The 9,800-nt window shown below is 48.5% G+C and overlaps 43 non-coding genes across 43 annotated transcripts; 38 read left to right on the forward strand and 5 right to left on the reverse strand.

The window, feature by feature from the left end:
- The first annotated feature begins 218 nt into the window (after positions 1-218).
- Positions 219-291, forward strand: Trnaf-gaa (transfer RNA phenylalanine (anticodon GAA)). Its single transcript has one exon. It is a non-coding gene; the product is annotated as a tRNA-Phe (tRNA).
- Positions 292-428: 137 nt separating this feature from the next.
- Positions 429-499, reverse strand: Trnag-gcc (transfer RNA glycine (anticodon GCC)). Its single transcript has one exon. It is a non-coding gene; the product is annotated as a tRNA-Gly (tRNA).
- Positions 500-746: 247 nt separating this feature from the next.
- Trnas-aga (transfer RNA serine (anticodon AGA)) lies at positions 747-828 on the forward strand. Its single transcript has one exon. It is a non-coding gene; the product is annotated as a tRNA-Ser (tRNA).
- Positions 829-1,073: 245 nt separating this feature from the next.
- Trnac-gca (transfer RNA cysteine (anticodon GCA)) lies at positions 1,074-1,145 on the forward strand. Its single transcript has one exon. It is a non-coding gene; the product is annotated as a tRNA-Cys (tRNA).
- A 74-nt stretch (positions 1,146-1,219) lies between these two features.
- Positions 1,220-1,301, forward strand: Trnas-uga (transfer RNA serine (anticodon UGA)). The gene has a single exon. It is a non-coding gene; the product is annotated as a tRNA-Ser (tRNA).
- An 80-nt stretch (positions 1,302-1,381) lies between these two features.
- On the forward strand, positions 1,382-1,454 carry Trnaf-gaa (transfer RNA phenylalanine (anticodon GAA)). Its single transcript has one exon. It is a non-coding gene; the product is annotated as a tRNA-Phe (tRNA).
- Positions 1,455-1,591: 137 nt separating this feature from the next.
- Positions 1,592-1,662, reverse strand: Trnag-gcc (transfer RNA glycine (anticodon GCC)). Its single transcript has one exon. It is a non-coding gene; the product is annotated as a tRNA-Gly (tRNA).
- Positions 1,663-1,778: 116 nt separating this feature from the next.
- On the forward strand, positions 1,779-1,851 carry Trnat-agu (transfer RNA threonine (anticodon AGU)). Its single transcript has one exon. It is a non-coding gene; the product is annotated as a tRNA-Thr (tRNA).
- Positions 1,852-1,909: 58 nt separating this feature from the next.
- Positions 1,910-1,991, forward strand: Trnas-aga (transfer RNA serine (anticodon AGA)). Its single transcript has one exon. It is a non-coding gene; the product is annotated as a tRNA-Ser (tRNA).
- Positions 1,992-2,088: 97 nt separating this feature from the next.
- Trnae-uuc (transfer RNA glutamic acid (anticodon UUC)) lies at positions 2,089-2,160 on the forward strand. Its single transcript has one exon. It is a non-coding gene; the product is annotated as a tRNA-Glu (tRNA).
- A 76-nt stretch (positions 2,161-2,236) lies between these two features.
- Positions 2,237-2,308, forward strand: Trnac-gca (transfer RNA cysteine (anticodon GCA)). The gene has a single exon. It is a non-coding gene; the product is annotated as a tRNA-Cys (tRNA).
- A 74-nt stretch (positions 2,309-2,382) lies between these two features.
- On the forward strand, positions 2,383-2,464 carry Trnas-uga (transfer RNA serine (anticodon UGA)). The gene has a single exon. It is a non-coding gene; the product is annotated as a tRNA-Ser (tRNA).
- An 80-nt stretch (positions 2,465-2,544) lies between these two features.
- Positions 2,545-2,617, forward strand: Trnaf-gaa (transfer RNA phenylalanine (anticodon GAA)). Its single transcript has one exon. It is a non-coding gene; the product is annotated as a tRNA-Phe (tRNA).
- Positions 2,618-2,941: 324 nt separating this feature from the next.
- Trnat-agu (transfer RNA threonine (anticodon AGU)) lies at positions 2,942-3,014 on the forward strand. The gene has a single exon. It is a non-coding gene; the product is annotated as a tRNA-Thr (tRNA).
- Positions 3,015-3,251: 237 nt separating this feature from the next.
- On the forward strand, positions 3,252-3,323 carry Trnae-uuc (transfer RNA glutamic acid (anticodon UUC)). The gene has a single exon. It is a non-coding gene; the product is annotated as a tRNA-Glu (tRNA).
- A 222-nt stretch (positions 3,324-3,545) lies between these two features.
- On the forward strand, positions 3,546-3,627 carry Trnas-uga (transfer RNA serine (anticodon UGA)). Its single transcript has one exon. It is a non-coding gene; the product is annotated as a tRNA-Ser (tRNA).
- An 80-nt stretch (positions 3,628-3,707) lies between these two features.
- Positions 3,708-3,780, forward strand: Trnaf-gaa (transfer RNA phenylalanine (anticodon GAA)). The gene has a single exon. It is a non-coding gene; the product is annotated as a tRNA-Phe (tRNA).
- Positions 3,781-4,235: 455 nt separating this feature from the next.
- On the forward strand, positions 4,236-4,317 carry Trnas-aga (transfer RNA serine (anticodon AGA)). The gene has a single exon. It is a non-coding gene; the product is annotated as a tRNA-Ser (tRNA).
- Positions 4,318-4,414: 97 nt separating this feature from the next.
- Positions 4,415-4,486, forward strand: Trnae-uuc (transfer RNA glutamic acid (anticodon UUC)). The gene has a single exon. It is a non-coding gene; the product is annotated as a tRNA-Glu (tRNA).
- Positions 4,487-4,562: 76 nt separating this feature from the next.
- Positions 4,563-4,634, forward strand: Trnac-gca (transfer RNA cysteine (anticodon GCA)). Its single transcript has one exon. It is a non-coding gene; the product is annotated as a tRNA-Cys (tRNA).
- A 74-nt stretch (positions 4,635-4,708) lies between these two features.
- On the forward strand, positions 4,709-4,790 carry Trnas-uga (transfer RNA serine (anticodon UGA)). The gene has a single exon. It is a non-coding gene; the product is annotated as a tRNA-Ser (tRNA).
- Positions 4,791-4,870: 80 nt separating this feature from the next.
- Trnaf-gaa (transfer RNA phenylalanine (anticodon GAA)) lies at positions 4,871-4,943 on the forward strand. The gene has a single exon. It is a non-coding gene; the product is annotated as a tRNA-Phe (tRNA).
- A 137-nt stretch (positions 4,944-5,080) lies between these two features.
- Positions 5,081-5,151, reverse strand: Trnag-gcc (transfer RNA glycine (anticodon GCC)). Its single transcript has one exon. It is a non-coding gene; the product is annotated as a tRNA-Gly (tRNA).
- A 116-nt stretch (positions 5,152-5,267) lies between these two features.
- On the forward strand, positions 5,268-5,340 carry Trnat-agu (transfer RNA threonine (anticodon AGU)). Its single transcript has one exon. It is a non-coding gene; the product is annotated as a tRNA-Thr (tRNA).
- A 58-nt stretch (positions 5,341-5,398) lies between these two features.
- Positions 5,399-5,480, forward strand: Trnas-aga (transfer RNA serine (anticodon AGA)). Its single transcript has one exon. It is a non-coding gene; the product is annotated as a tRNA-Ser (tRNA).
- Positions 5,481-5,725: 245 nt separating this feature from the next.
- On the forward strand, positions 5,726-5,797 carry Trnac-gca (transfer RNA cysteine (anticodon GCA)). Its single transcript has one exon. It is a non-coding gene; the product is annotated as a tRNA-Cys (tRNA).
- Positions 5,798-5,871: 74 nt separating this feature from the next.
- Positions 5,872-5,953, forward strand: Trnas-uga (transfer RNA serine (anticodon UGA)). Its single transcript has one exon. It is a non-coding gene; the product is annotated as a tRNA-Ser (tRNA).
- An 80-nt stretch (positions 5,954-6,033) lies between these two features.
- Positions 6,034-6,106, forward strand: Trnaf-gaa (transfer RNA phenylalanine (anticodon GAA)). Its single transcript has one exon. It is a non-coding gene; the product is annotated as a tRNA-Phe (tRNA).
- Positions 6,107-6,243: 137 nt separating this feature from the next.
- Trnag-gcc (transfer RNA glycine (anticodon GCC)) lies at positions 6,244-6,314 on the reverse strand. The gene has a single exon. It is a non-coding gene; the product is annotated as a tRNA-Gly (tRNA).
- A 247-nt stretch (positions 6,315-6,561) lies between these two features.
- On the forward strand, positions 6,562-6,643 carry Trnas-aga (transfer RNA serine (anticodon AGA)). Its single transcript has one exon. It is a non-coding gene; the product is annotated as a tRNA-Ser (tRNA).
- Positions 6,644-6,740: 97 nt separating this feature from the next.
- Positions 6,741-6,812, forward strand: Trnae-uuc (transfer RNA glutamic acid (anticodon UUC)). The gene has a single exon. It is a non-coding gene; the product is annotated as a tRNA-Glu (tRNA).
- A 76-nt stretch (positions 6,813-6,888) lies between these two features.
- Positions 6,889-6,960, forward strand: Trnac-gca (transfer RNA cysteine (anticodon GCA)). Its single transcript has one exon. It is a non-coding gene; the product is annotated as a tRNA-Cys (tRNA).
- A 74-nt stretch (positions 6,961-7,034) lies between these two features.
- Positions 7,035-7,116, forward strand: Trnas-uga (transfer RNA serine (anticodon UGA)). The gene has a single exon. It is a non-coding gene; the product is annotated as a tRNA-Ser (tRNA).
- Positions 7,117-7,196: 80 nt separating this feature from the next.
- On the forward strand, positions 7,197-7,269 carry Trnaf-gaa (transfer RNA phenylalanine (anticodon GAA)). Its single transcript has one exon. It is a non-coding gene; the product is annotated as a tRNA-Phe (tRNA).
- A 324-nt stretch (positions 7,270-7,593) lies between these two features.
- Trnat-agu (transfer RNA threonine (anticodon AGU)) lies at positions 7,594-7,666 on the forward strand. Its single transcript has one exon. It is a non-coding gene; the product is annotated as a tRNA-Thr (tRNA).
- A 58-nt stretch (positions 7,667-7,724) lies between these two features.
- Trnas-aga (transfer RNA serine (anticodon AGA)) lies at positions 7,725-7,806 on the forward strand. The gene has a single exon. It is a non-coding gene; the product is annotated as a tRNA-Ser (tRNA).
- Positions 7,807-8,197: 391 nt separating this feature from the next.
- Positions 8,198-8,279, forward strand: Trnas-uga (transfer RNA serine (anticodon UGA)). The gene has a single exon. It is a non-coding gene; the product is annotated as a tRNA-Ser (tRNA).
- Positions 8,280-8,359: 80 nt separating this feature from the next.
- Positions 8,360-8,432, forward strand: Trnaf-gaa (transfer RNA phenylalanine (anticodon GAA)). The gene has a single exon. It is a non-coding gene; the product is annotated as a tRNA-Phe (tRNA).
- A 137-nt stretch (positions 8,433-8,569) lies between these two features.
- On the reverse strand, positions 8,570-8,640 carry Trnag-gcc (transfer RNA glycine (anticodon GCC)). Its single transcript has one exon. It is a non-coding gene; the product is annotated as a tRNA-Gly (tRNA).
- Positions 8,641-8,756: 116 nt separating this feature from the next.
- Positions 8,757-8,829, forward strand: Trnat-agu (transfer RNA threonine (anticodon AGU)). Its single transcript has one exon. It is a non-coding gene; the product is annotated as a tRNA-Thr (tRNA).
- A 220-nt stretch (positions 8,830-9,049) lies between these two features.
- On the forward strand, positions 9,050-9,121 carry Trnae-uuc (transfer RNA glutamic acid (anticodon UUC)). The gene has a single exon. It is a non-coding gene; the product is annotated as a tRNA-Glu (tRNA).
- Positions 9,122-9,197: 76 nt separating this feature from the next.
- On the forward strand, positions 9,198-9,269 carry Trnac-gca (transfer RNA cysteine (anticodon GCA)). The gene has a single exon. It is a non-coding gene; the product is annotated as a tRNA-Cys (tRNA).
- Positions 9,270-9,343: 74 nt separating this feature from the next.
- Positions 9,344-9,425, forward strand: Trnas-uga (transfer RNA serine (anticodon UGA)). The gene has a single exon. It is a non-coding gene; the product is annotated as a tRNA-Ser (tRNA).
- Positions 9,426-9,800: the final 375 nt, after the last annotated feature.

Below are 9,800 nucleotides of genomic sequence, written 5' to 3' on the forward strand. Positions count from 1 at the left end.
CTCTTCGGCACCTGAGTGGTGAGCTGGTGAATTATTCTGGTTACCCAGCAATTTCGGCTGCGATGGCCGAGTGGTTAAGGCGTTAGACTTGAAATCTAATGGGATCTTCCCGCGTAGGTTGGAACCCTACTCGCAGCGAATCTACAAACATTCTTTTTGATCTGGTCAAGTGTCTATCACAACGTACAGACCTTTGCCATGTGATAGAATTGATCATGGCCGAGATAGCTCAGTTGGGAGAGCGTCAGACTGAAGATCTGAAGGTCCCTGGTTCAATCCCGGGTCTCGGCATTTTATCACTGCCCAGCAGGGCGGTTTGAGGTGGTGAATGCAAGCAGCCGTAGCACTTTTCTTCAGCTATGTTTTTTTATTTATTTTCCTTCCTTTCTTTTTTACGGAGGGTATTTTCAGGTGTAGGTAAAACACGATGCATTGGCGGGGAATCGAACCCCGGTCTCCCGCGTGGCAGGCGAGAATTCTACCACTGAACCACCAATGCGTTACTACTCATTTCCAAAATTTCCGAGTGACAGTGTATCACGTCCCGGTGTGTTAGTAGCCTTAACGGCATTTCAGACGTGTGATATTGAGATTTTCAAAATCTCCCAACAGGCAGGCGCTGTGGCTTAGCGGTTAAAGCGCCTGTCTAGTAAACAGGAGATCCCCGGTTCAAATCCGGGCAGTGCTTTTAGCAGTAATGTTGTGCTTTCTGGTCGGCCTTGTGGCAATGGCCAGCGGTTTGTCAGGCTGCGATGGCCGAGTGGTTAAGGCGTTTGACTAGAAATCAAATGGGATCTTCCCGCGTAGGTTCGAATCCTACTCGCAGCGGACGCAAAAAGGTGTTTTTGACACGAACAGAAAGACAGAGCTAGTTCAAATTGTCAAAAAAAGCATGACATCTAAATTACTTAGTGGTGCGAATGTGTCCCGCATGGTCTAGTGGTTAGGATTTCTGGTTTTCACCCAGGCGGCCCGGGTTCGATTTCCGGTGCGGGAAGTGTACATTTTTTAAGTTAAGTTGCTCTCTCACGCGTTGATGTTATATACCCTGTGCGTGGATTCCGTCCTTGGCTGGGGATATAGCTCAGTGGTAGAGCATTCGACTGCAGATCGAGAGGTCCCTGGTTCAAACCCGGGTGTCCCCTACTAGTTGGCTTTTTGTCCTTTTCGGCACCTGAGTGGTGAGCTGGTGAATTATTCTGGTTACCCAGCAATTTCTGCTGCGATGGCCGAGTGGTTAAGGCGTTAGACTTGAAATCTAATGGGATCTTCCCGCGTAGGTTCGAACCCTACTCGCAGCGAATCTACAAACATTCTTTTTGATCTGGTCAAGTGTCTATCACAACGTACAGACCTTTGCCATGTGATAGAATTGATCATGGCCGAGATAGCTCAGTTGGGAGAGCGTCAGACTGAAGATCTGAAGGTCCCTGGTTCAATCCCGGGTCTCGGCATTTTATCACTGCCCAGCAGGGCGGTTTGAAGTTGTGAATGCAAGCAGCCGTAGCACTTTTCTTCAGCTATGTTTTTTTATTTATTTTCCTTCCTTTCTTTTTTACGCAGGGTATTTTCAGGTGTAGGTAAAACACGATGCATTGGCGGGGAATCGAACCCCGGTCTCCCGCGTGGCAGGCGAGAATTCTACCACTGAACCACCAATGCGTTACTACTCATTTCCAAAATTTCCGAGTGACAGTGTATCACGTCCCGGTGTGTTAGTAGCCTTAACGGCATTTCAGACGTGCGATATTGAGATTTTCAAAATCTCCCAACAGGCAGGCGCTGTGGCTTAGCGGTTAAAGCGCCTGTCTAGTAAACAGGAGATCCCCGGTTCAAATCCGGGCAGTGCCTTTAGCAGTAATGTTGTGCTTTCTGGTCGGCCTTGTGGCAATGGCCAGCGGTTTGTCAGGCTGCGATGGCCGAGTGGTTAAGGCGTTTGACTAGAAATCAAATGGGATCTTCCCGCGTAGGTTCGAATCCTACTCGCAGCGGACGCAAAAAGGTGTTTTTGACACGAACAGAAAGACAGAGCTAGTTCAAATTGTCAGAAAAAGCATGACATCTAAATTACTTAGTGGTGCGAATGTGTCCCGCATGGTCTAGTGGTTAGGATTTCTGGTTTTCACCCAGGCGGCCCGGGTTCGATTCCCGGTGCGGGAAGTGTACATTTTTTAAGTTAAGTTGCTCTCTCACGCGTTGATGTTATATACCCTGTGCGTGGATTCCGTCCTTGGCTGGGGATATAGCTCAGTGGTAGAGCATTCGACTGCAGATCGAGAGGTCCCTGGTTCAAACCCGGGTGTCCCCTACTAGTTGGCTTTTTGTCCTCTTCGGCACCTGAGTGGTGAGCTGGTGAATTATTCTGGTTACCCAGCAATTTCTGCTGCGATGGCCGAGTGGTTAAGGCGTTAGACTTGAAATCTAATGGGATCTTCCCGCGTAGGTTCGAACCCTACTCGCAGCGAATCTACAAACATTCTTTTTGATCTGGTCAAGTGTCTATCACAACGTACAGACCTTTGCCATGTAATAGAATTGATCATGGCCGAGATAGCTCAGTTGGGAGAGCGTCAGACTGAAGATCTGAAGGTCCCTGGTTCAATCCCGGGTCTCGGCATTTTATCACTTCCCAGCAGGGCGGTTTGAGGTGGTGAATGCAAGCAGCCGTAGCACTTTTCTTCAGCTATGTTTTTTTATTTATTTTCCTTCCTTTCTTTTTTACGGAGGGTATTTTCAGGTGTAGGTAAAACACGATGCATTGGCGGGGTATCGAACCCCGGTCTCCCGCGTGGCAGGCGAGAATTCTACCACTGAACCACCAATGCGTTACTACTCATTTCCAAAATTTCCGAGTGACAGTGTATCACGTCCCGGTGTGTTAGTAGCCTTAACGGCATTTCAGACGTGTGATATTGAGATTTTCAAAATCTCCCAACAGGCAGGCGCTGTGGCTTAGCGGTTAAAGCGCCTGTCTAGTAAACAGGAGATCCCCGGTTCAAATCCGGGCAGTGCCTTTAGCAGTAATGTTGTGCTTTCTGGTCGGCCTTGTGGCAATGGCCAGCGGTTTGTCAGGCTGCGATGGCCGAGTGGTTAAGGCGTTTGATTAGAAATCAAATGGGATCTTCCCGCGTAGGTTCGAATCCTACTCGCAGCGGACGCAAAAAGGTGTTTTTGACACGAACAGAAAGACAGAGCTAGTTCAAATTGTCAGAAAAAGCATGACATCTAAATTACTTAGTGGTGCGAATGTGTCCCGCATGGTCTAGTGGTTAGGATTTCTGGTTTTCACCCAGGCGGCCCGGGTTCGATTCCCGGTGCGGGAAGTGTACATTTTTTAAGTTAAGTTGCTCTCTCACGCGTTGATGTTATATACCTTGTGCGTGGATTCCGTCCTTGGCTGGGGATATAGCTCAGTGGTAGAGCATTCGACTGCAGATCGAGAGGTCCCTGGTGCAAACCCGGGTGTCCCCTACTAGTTGGCTTTTTGTCCTCTTCGGCACCTGAGTGGTGAGCTGGTGAATTATTCTGGTTACCCAGCAATTTCTGCTGCGATGGCCGAGTGGTTAAGGCGTTAGACTTGAAATCTAATGGGATCTTCCCGCGTAGGTTCGAACCCTACTCGCAGCGAATCTACAAACATTCTTTTTGATCTGGTCAAGTGTCTATCACAACGTACAGACCTTTGCCATGTGATAGAATTGATCATGGCCGAGATAGCTCAGTTGGGAGAGCGTCAGACTGAAGATCTGAAGGTCCCTGGTTCAATCCCGGGTCTCGGCATTTTATCACTGCCCAGCAGGGCGGTTTGAGGTGGTGAATGCAAGCAGCCGTAGCACTTTTCTTCAGCTATGTTTTTTTATTTATTTTCCTTCCTTTCTTTTTTACGGAGGGTATTTTCAGGTGTAGGTAAAACACGATGCATTGGCGGGGAATCGAACCCCGGTCTCCCGCGTGGCAGGCGAGAATTCTACCACTGAACCAACAATGCGTTACTACTCATTTCCAAAATTTCCGAGTGACAGTGTATCACGTCCCGGTGTGTTAGTAGCCTTAACGGCATTTCAGACGTGTGATATTGAGATTTTCAAAATCTCCCAACAGGCAAGCGCTGTGGCTTAGCGGTTAAAGCGCCTGTCTAGTAAACAGGAGATCCCCGGTTCAAATCCGGGCAGTGCCTTTAGCAGTAATGTTGTGCTTTCTGGTCGGCCTTGTGGCAATGGCCAGCGGTTTGTCAGGCTGCGATGGCCGAGTGGTTAAGGCGTTTGACTAGAAATCAAATGGGATCTTCCCGCGTAGGTTCGAATCCTACTCGCAGCGGACGCAAAAAGGTGTTTTTGACACGAACAGAAAGACAGAGCTAGTTCAAATTGTCAGAAAAAGCATGACATCTAAATTACTTAGTGGTGCGAATGTGTCCCGCATGGTCTAGTGGTTAGGATTTCTGGTTTTCACCCAGGCGGCCCGGGTTCGATTCCCGGTGCGGGAAGTGTACATTTTTTAAGTTAAGTTGCTCTCTCACGCGTTGATGTTATATACCCTGTGCGTGGATTCCGTCCTTGGCTGGGGATATAGCTCAGTGGTAGAGCATTCGACTGCAGATCGAGAGGTCCCTGGTTCAAACCCGGGTGTCCCCTACTAGTTACCTTTTTGTCCTCTTCGGCACCTGAGTGGTGAGCTGGTGAATTATTCTGGTTACCCAGCAATTTCTGCTGCGATGGCCGAGTGGTTAAGGCGTTAGACTTGAAATCTAATGGGATCTTCCCGCGTAGGTTCGAACCCTACTCGCAGCGAATCTACAAACATTCTTTTTGATCTGGTCAAGTGTCTATCACAACGTACAAACCTTTGCCATGTAATAGAATTGATCATGGCCGAGATAGCTCAGTTGGGAGAGCGTCAGACTGAAGATCTGAAGGTCCCTGGTTCAATCCCGGGTCTCGGCATTTTATCACTGCCCAGCAGGGCGGTTTGAGGTGGTGAATGCAAGCAGCCGTAGCACTTTTCTTCAGCTATGTTTTTTTATTTATTTTCCTTCCTTTCTTTTTTACGGAGGGTATTTTCAGGTGTAGGTAAAACACGATGCATTGGCGGGGAATCGAACCCCGGTCTCCCGCGTGGCAGGCGAGAATTCTACCACTGAACCACCAATGCGTTACTACTCATTTCCAAAATTTCCGAGTGACAGTGTATCACGTCCCGGTGTGTTAGTAGCCTTAACGGCATTTCAGACGTGTGATATTGAGATTTTCAAAATCTCCCAACAGGCAGGCGCTGTGGCTTAGCGGTTAAAGCGCCTGTCTAGTAAACAGGAGATCCCCGGTTCAAATCCGGGCAGTGCCTTTAGCAGTAATGTTGTGCTTTCTGGTCGGCCTTGTGGCAATGGCCAGCGGTTTGTCAGGCTGCGATGGCCGAGTGGTTAAGGCGTTTGACTAGAAATCAAATGGGATCTTCCCGCGTAGGTTCGAATCCTACTCGCAGCGGACGCAAAAAGGTGTTTTTGACACGAACAGAAAGACAGAGCTAGTTCAAATTGTCAGAAAAAGCATGACATCTAAATTACTTAGTGGTGCGAATGTGTCCCGCATGGTCTAGTGGTTAGGATTTCTGGTTTTCACCCAGGCGGCCCGGGTTCGATTCCCGGTGCTGGAAGTGTACATTTTTTAAGTTAAGTTGCTCTCTCACGCGTTGATGTTATATACCCTGTGCGTGGATTCCGTCCTTGGCTGGGGATATAGCTCAGTGGTAGAGCATTCGACTGCAGATCGAGAGGTCCCTGGTTCGATCCCGGGTGTCCCCTACTAGTTACCTTTTTGTCCTCTTCGGCACCTGAGTGGTGAGCTGGTGAATTATTCTGGTTACCCAGCAATTTCTGCTGCGATGGCCGAGTGGTTAAGGCGTTAGACTTGAAATCTAATGGGATCTTCCCGCGTAGGTTCGAACCCTACTCGCAGCGAATCTACAAACATTCTTTTTGATCTGGTCAAGTGTCTATCACAACGTACAGACCTTTGCCATGTGATAGAATTGATCATGGCCGAGATAGCTCAGTTGGGAGAGCGTCAGACTGAAGATCTGAAGGTCCCTGGTTCAATCCCGGGTCTCGGCATTTTATCACTGCCCAGCAGGGCGGTTTGAGGTGGTGAATGCAAGCAGCCGTAGCACTTTTCTTCAGCTATGTTTTTTTATTTATTTTCCTTCCTTTCTTTTTTACGGAGGGTATTTTCAGGTGTAGGTAAAACACGATGCATTGGCGGGGAATCGAACCCCGGTCTCCCGCGTGGCAGGCGAGAATTCTACCACTGAACCACCAATGCGTTACTACTCATTTCCAAAATTTCCGAGTGACAGTGTATCACGTCCCGGTGTGTTAGTAGCCTTAACGGCATTTCAGACGTGTGATATTGAGATTTTCAAAATCTCCCAACAGGCAGGCGCTGTGGCTTAGCGGTTAAAGCGCCTGTCTAGTAAACAGGAGATCCCCGGTTCAATACCGGGCAGTGCCTTTAGCAGTAATGTTGTGCTTTCTGGTCGGCCTTGTGGCAATGGCCAGCGGTTTGTCAGGCTGCGATGGCCGAGTGGTTAAGGCGTTTGACTAGAAATCAAATGGGATCTTCCCGCGTAGGTTCGAATCCTACTCGCAGCGGACGCAAAAAGGTGTTTTTGACACGAACAGAAAGACAGAGCTAGTTCAAATTGTCAGAAAAAGCATGACATCTAAATTACTTAGTGGTGCAAATGTGTCCCGCATGGTCTAGTGGTTAGGATTTCTGGTTTTCACCCAGGCGGCCCGGGTTCGATTCCCGGTGCGGGAAGTGTACATTTTTTAAGTTAAGTTGCTCTCTCACGCGTTGATGTTATATACCCTGTGCGTGGATTCCGTCCTTGGCTGGGGATATAGCTCAGTGGTAGAGCATTCGACTGCAGATCGAGAGGTCCCTGGTTCAAACCCGGGTGTCCCCTACTAGTTGGCTTTTTGTCCTCTTCGGCACCTGAGTGGTGAGCTGGTGAATTATTCTGGTTACCCAGCAATTTCTGCTGCGATGGCCGAGTGGTTAAGGCGTTAGACTTGAAATCTAATGGGATCTTCCCGCGTAGGTTCGAACCCTACTCGCAGCGAATCTACAAACATTCTTTTTGATCTGGTCAAGTGTCTATCACAACGTACAGACCTTTGCCATGTGATAGAATTGATCATGGCCGAGATAGCTCAGTTGGGAGAGCGTCAGACTGAAGATCTGAAGGTCCCTGGTTCAATCCCGGGTCTCGGCATTTTATCACTGCCCAGCAGGGCGGTTTGAGGTGGTGAATGCAAGCAGCCGTAGCACTTTTCTTCAGCTATGTTTTTTTATTTATTTTCCTTCCTTTCTTTTTTACGGAGGGTATTTTCAGGTGTAGGTAAAACACGATGCATTGGCGGGGAATGGAACCTCGGTCTCCCGCTTGGCAGGCGAGAATTCTACCACTGAACCACCAATGCGTTTCTACTCATTTCCAAAATTTCCGAGTGACAGTGTATCACGTCCCGGTGTGTTAGTAGCCTTAACGGCATTTCAGACGTGTGATATTGAGATTTTCAAAATCTCCCAACAGGCAGGCGCTGTGGCTTAGCGGTTAAAGCGCCTGTCTAGTAAACAGGAGATCCCCGGTTCAAATCCGGGCAGTGCCTTTAGCAGTAATGTTGTGCTTTCTGGTCGGCCTTGTGGCAATGGCCAGCGGTTTGTCAGGCTGCGATGGCCGAGTGGTTAAGGCGTTTGACTAGAAATCAAATGGGATCTTCCCGCGTAGGTTCGAATCCTACTCGCAGCGGACGCAAAAAGGTGTTTTTGACACGAACAGAAAGACAGAGCTAGTTCAAATTGTCAGAAAAAGCATGACATCTAAATTACTTAGTGGTGCGAATGTGTCCCGCATGGTCTAGTGGTTAGGATTTCTGGTTTTCACCCACGCGGCCCGGGTTCGATTCCCGGTGCGGGAAGTGTACATTTTTTAAGTTAAGTTGCTCTCTCACGCGTTGATGTTATATACCCTGTGCGTGGATTCCGTCCTTGGCTGGGGATATAGCTCAGTGGTAGAGCATTCGACTGCAGATCGAGAGGTCCCTGGTTCAAACCCGGTTGTCCCCTACTATTTGGCTTTTTGTCCTCTTCGGCACCTGAGTGGTGAGCTGGTGAATTATTCTGGTTACCCAGCAATTTCTGCTGCGATGGCCGAGTGGTTAAGGCGTTAGACTTGAAATCTAATGGGATCTTCCCGCGTAGGTTCGAACCCTACTCGCAGCGAATCTACAAACATTCTTTTTGATCTGGTCAAGTGTCTATCACAACGTACAGACCTTTGCCATGTGATAGAATTGATCATGGCCGAGATAGCTCAGTTGGGAGAGCGTCAGACTGAAGATCTGAAGGTCCCTGGTTCAATCCCGGGTCTCGGCATTTTATCACTGCCCAGCAGGGCGGTTTGAGGTGGTGAATGCAAGCAGCCGTAGCACTTTTCTTCAGCTATGTTTTTTTATTTATTTTCCTTCCTTTCTTTTTTACGGAGGGTATTTTCAGGTGTAGGTAAAACACGATGCATTGGCGGGGAATCGAACCCCGGTCTCCCGCGTGGCAGGCGAGAATTCTACCACTGAACCACCAATGCGTTACTACTCATTTCCAAAATTTCCGAGTGACAGTGTATCACGTCCCGGTGTGTTAGTAGCCTTAACGGCATTTCAGACGTGTGATATTGAGATTTTCAAAATCTCCCAACAGGCAGGCGCTGTGGCTTAGCGGTTAAAGCGCCTGTCTAGTAAACAGGAGATCCCCGGTTCAAATCCGGGCAGTGCCTTTAGCAGTAATGTTGTGCTTTCTGTTTCTGCGGTTTGTCAGGCTGCGATGGCCGAGTGGTTAAGGCGTTTGACTAGAAATCAAATAGGATCTTCCCGCGTAGGTTCGAATCCTACTCGCAGCGGACGCAAAAAGGTGTTTTTGACACGAACAGAAAGACAGAGCTAGTTCAAATTGTCAGAAAAAGCATGACATCTAAATTACTTAGTGGTGCGAATGTGTCCCGCATGGTCTAGTGGTTAGGATTTCTGGTTTTCACCCAGGCGGCCCGGGTTCGATTCCCGGTGCGGGAAGTGTACATTTTTTAAGTTAAGTTGCTCTCTCACGCGTTGATGTTATATACCCTGTGCGTGGATTCCGTCCTTGGCTGGGGATATAGCTCAGTGGTAGAGCATTCGACTGCAGATCGAGAGGTCCCTGGTTCAAACCCGGGTGTCCCCTACTAGTTGGCTTTTTGTCCTCTTCGGCACCTGAGTGGTGAGCTGGTGAATTATTCTGGTTACCCAGCAATTTCTGCTGCGATGGCCGAGTGGTTAAGGCGTTAGACTTGAAATCTAATGGGATCTTCCCGCGTAGGTTCGAACCCTACTCGCAGCGAATCTACAAACATTCTTTTTGATCTGGTCAAGTGTCTATCACAACGTACAGACCTTTGCCATGTGATAGAATTGATCATGGCCGAGATAGCTCAGTTCGGAGAGCGTCAGACTGAAGATCTGAAGGTCCCTGGTTCAATCCTGGGTCTCGGCATTTTATCACTGCCCAGCAGGGCGGTTTGAGGTGGTGAATGCAAGCAGCCGTAGCACTTTTCTTCAGCTATGTTTTTTTATTTATTTTCCTTCCTTTCTTTTTTACGGAGGGTATTTTCAGGTGTAGGTAAAACACGATGCATTGGCGGAGAATCGAACCCCGGTCTCCCGCGTGGCAGGCGAGAATTCTACCACTGAACCACCAATGCGTTACTACTCATTT

Source organism: Hydractinia symbiolongicarpus, chromosome 2 (assembly GCF_029227915.1).
Source record: "Hydractinia symbiolongicarpus strain clone_291-10 chromosome 2, HSymV2.1, whole genome shotgun sequence".
NCBI classification, from domain to species: Eukaryota; Metazoa; Cnidaria; class Hydrozoa; order Anthoathecata; family Hydractiniidae; genus Hydractinia; species Hydractinia symbiolongicarpus.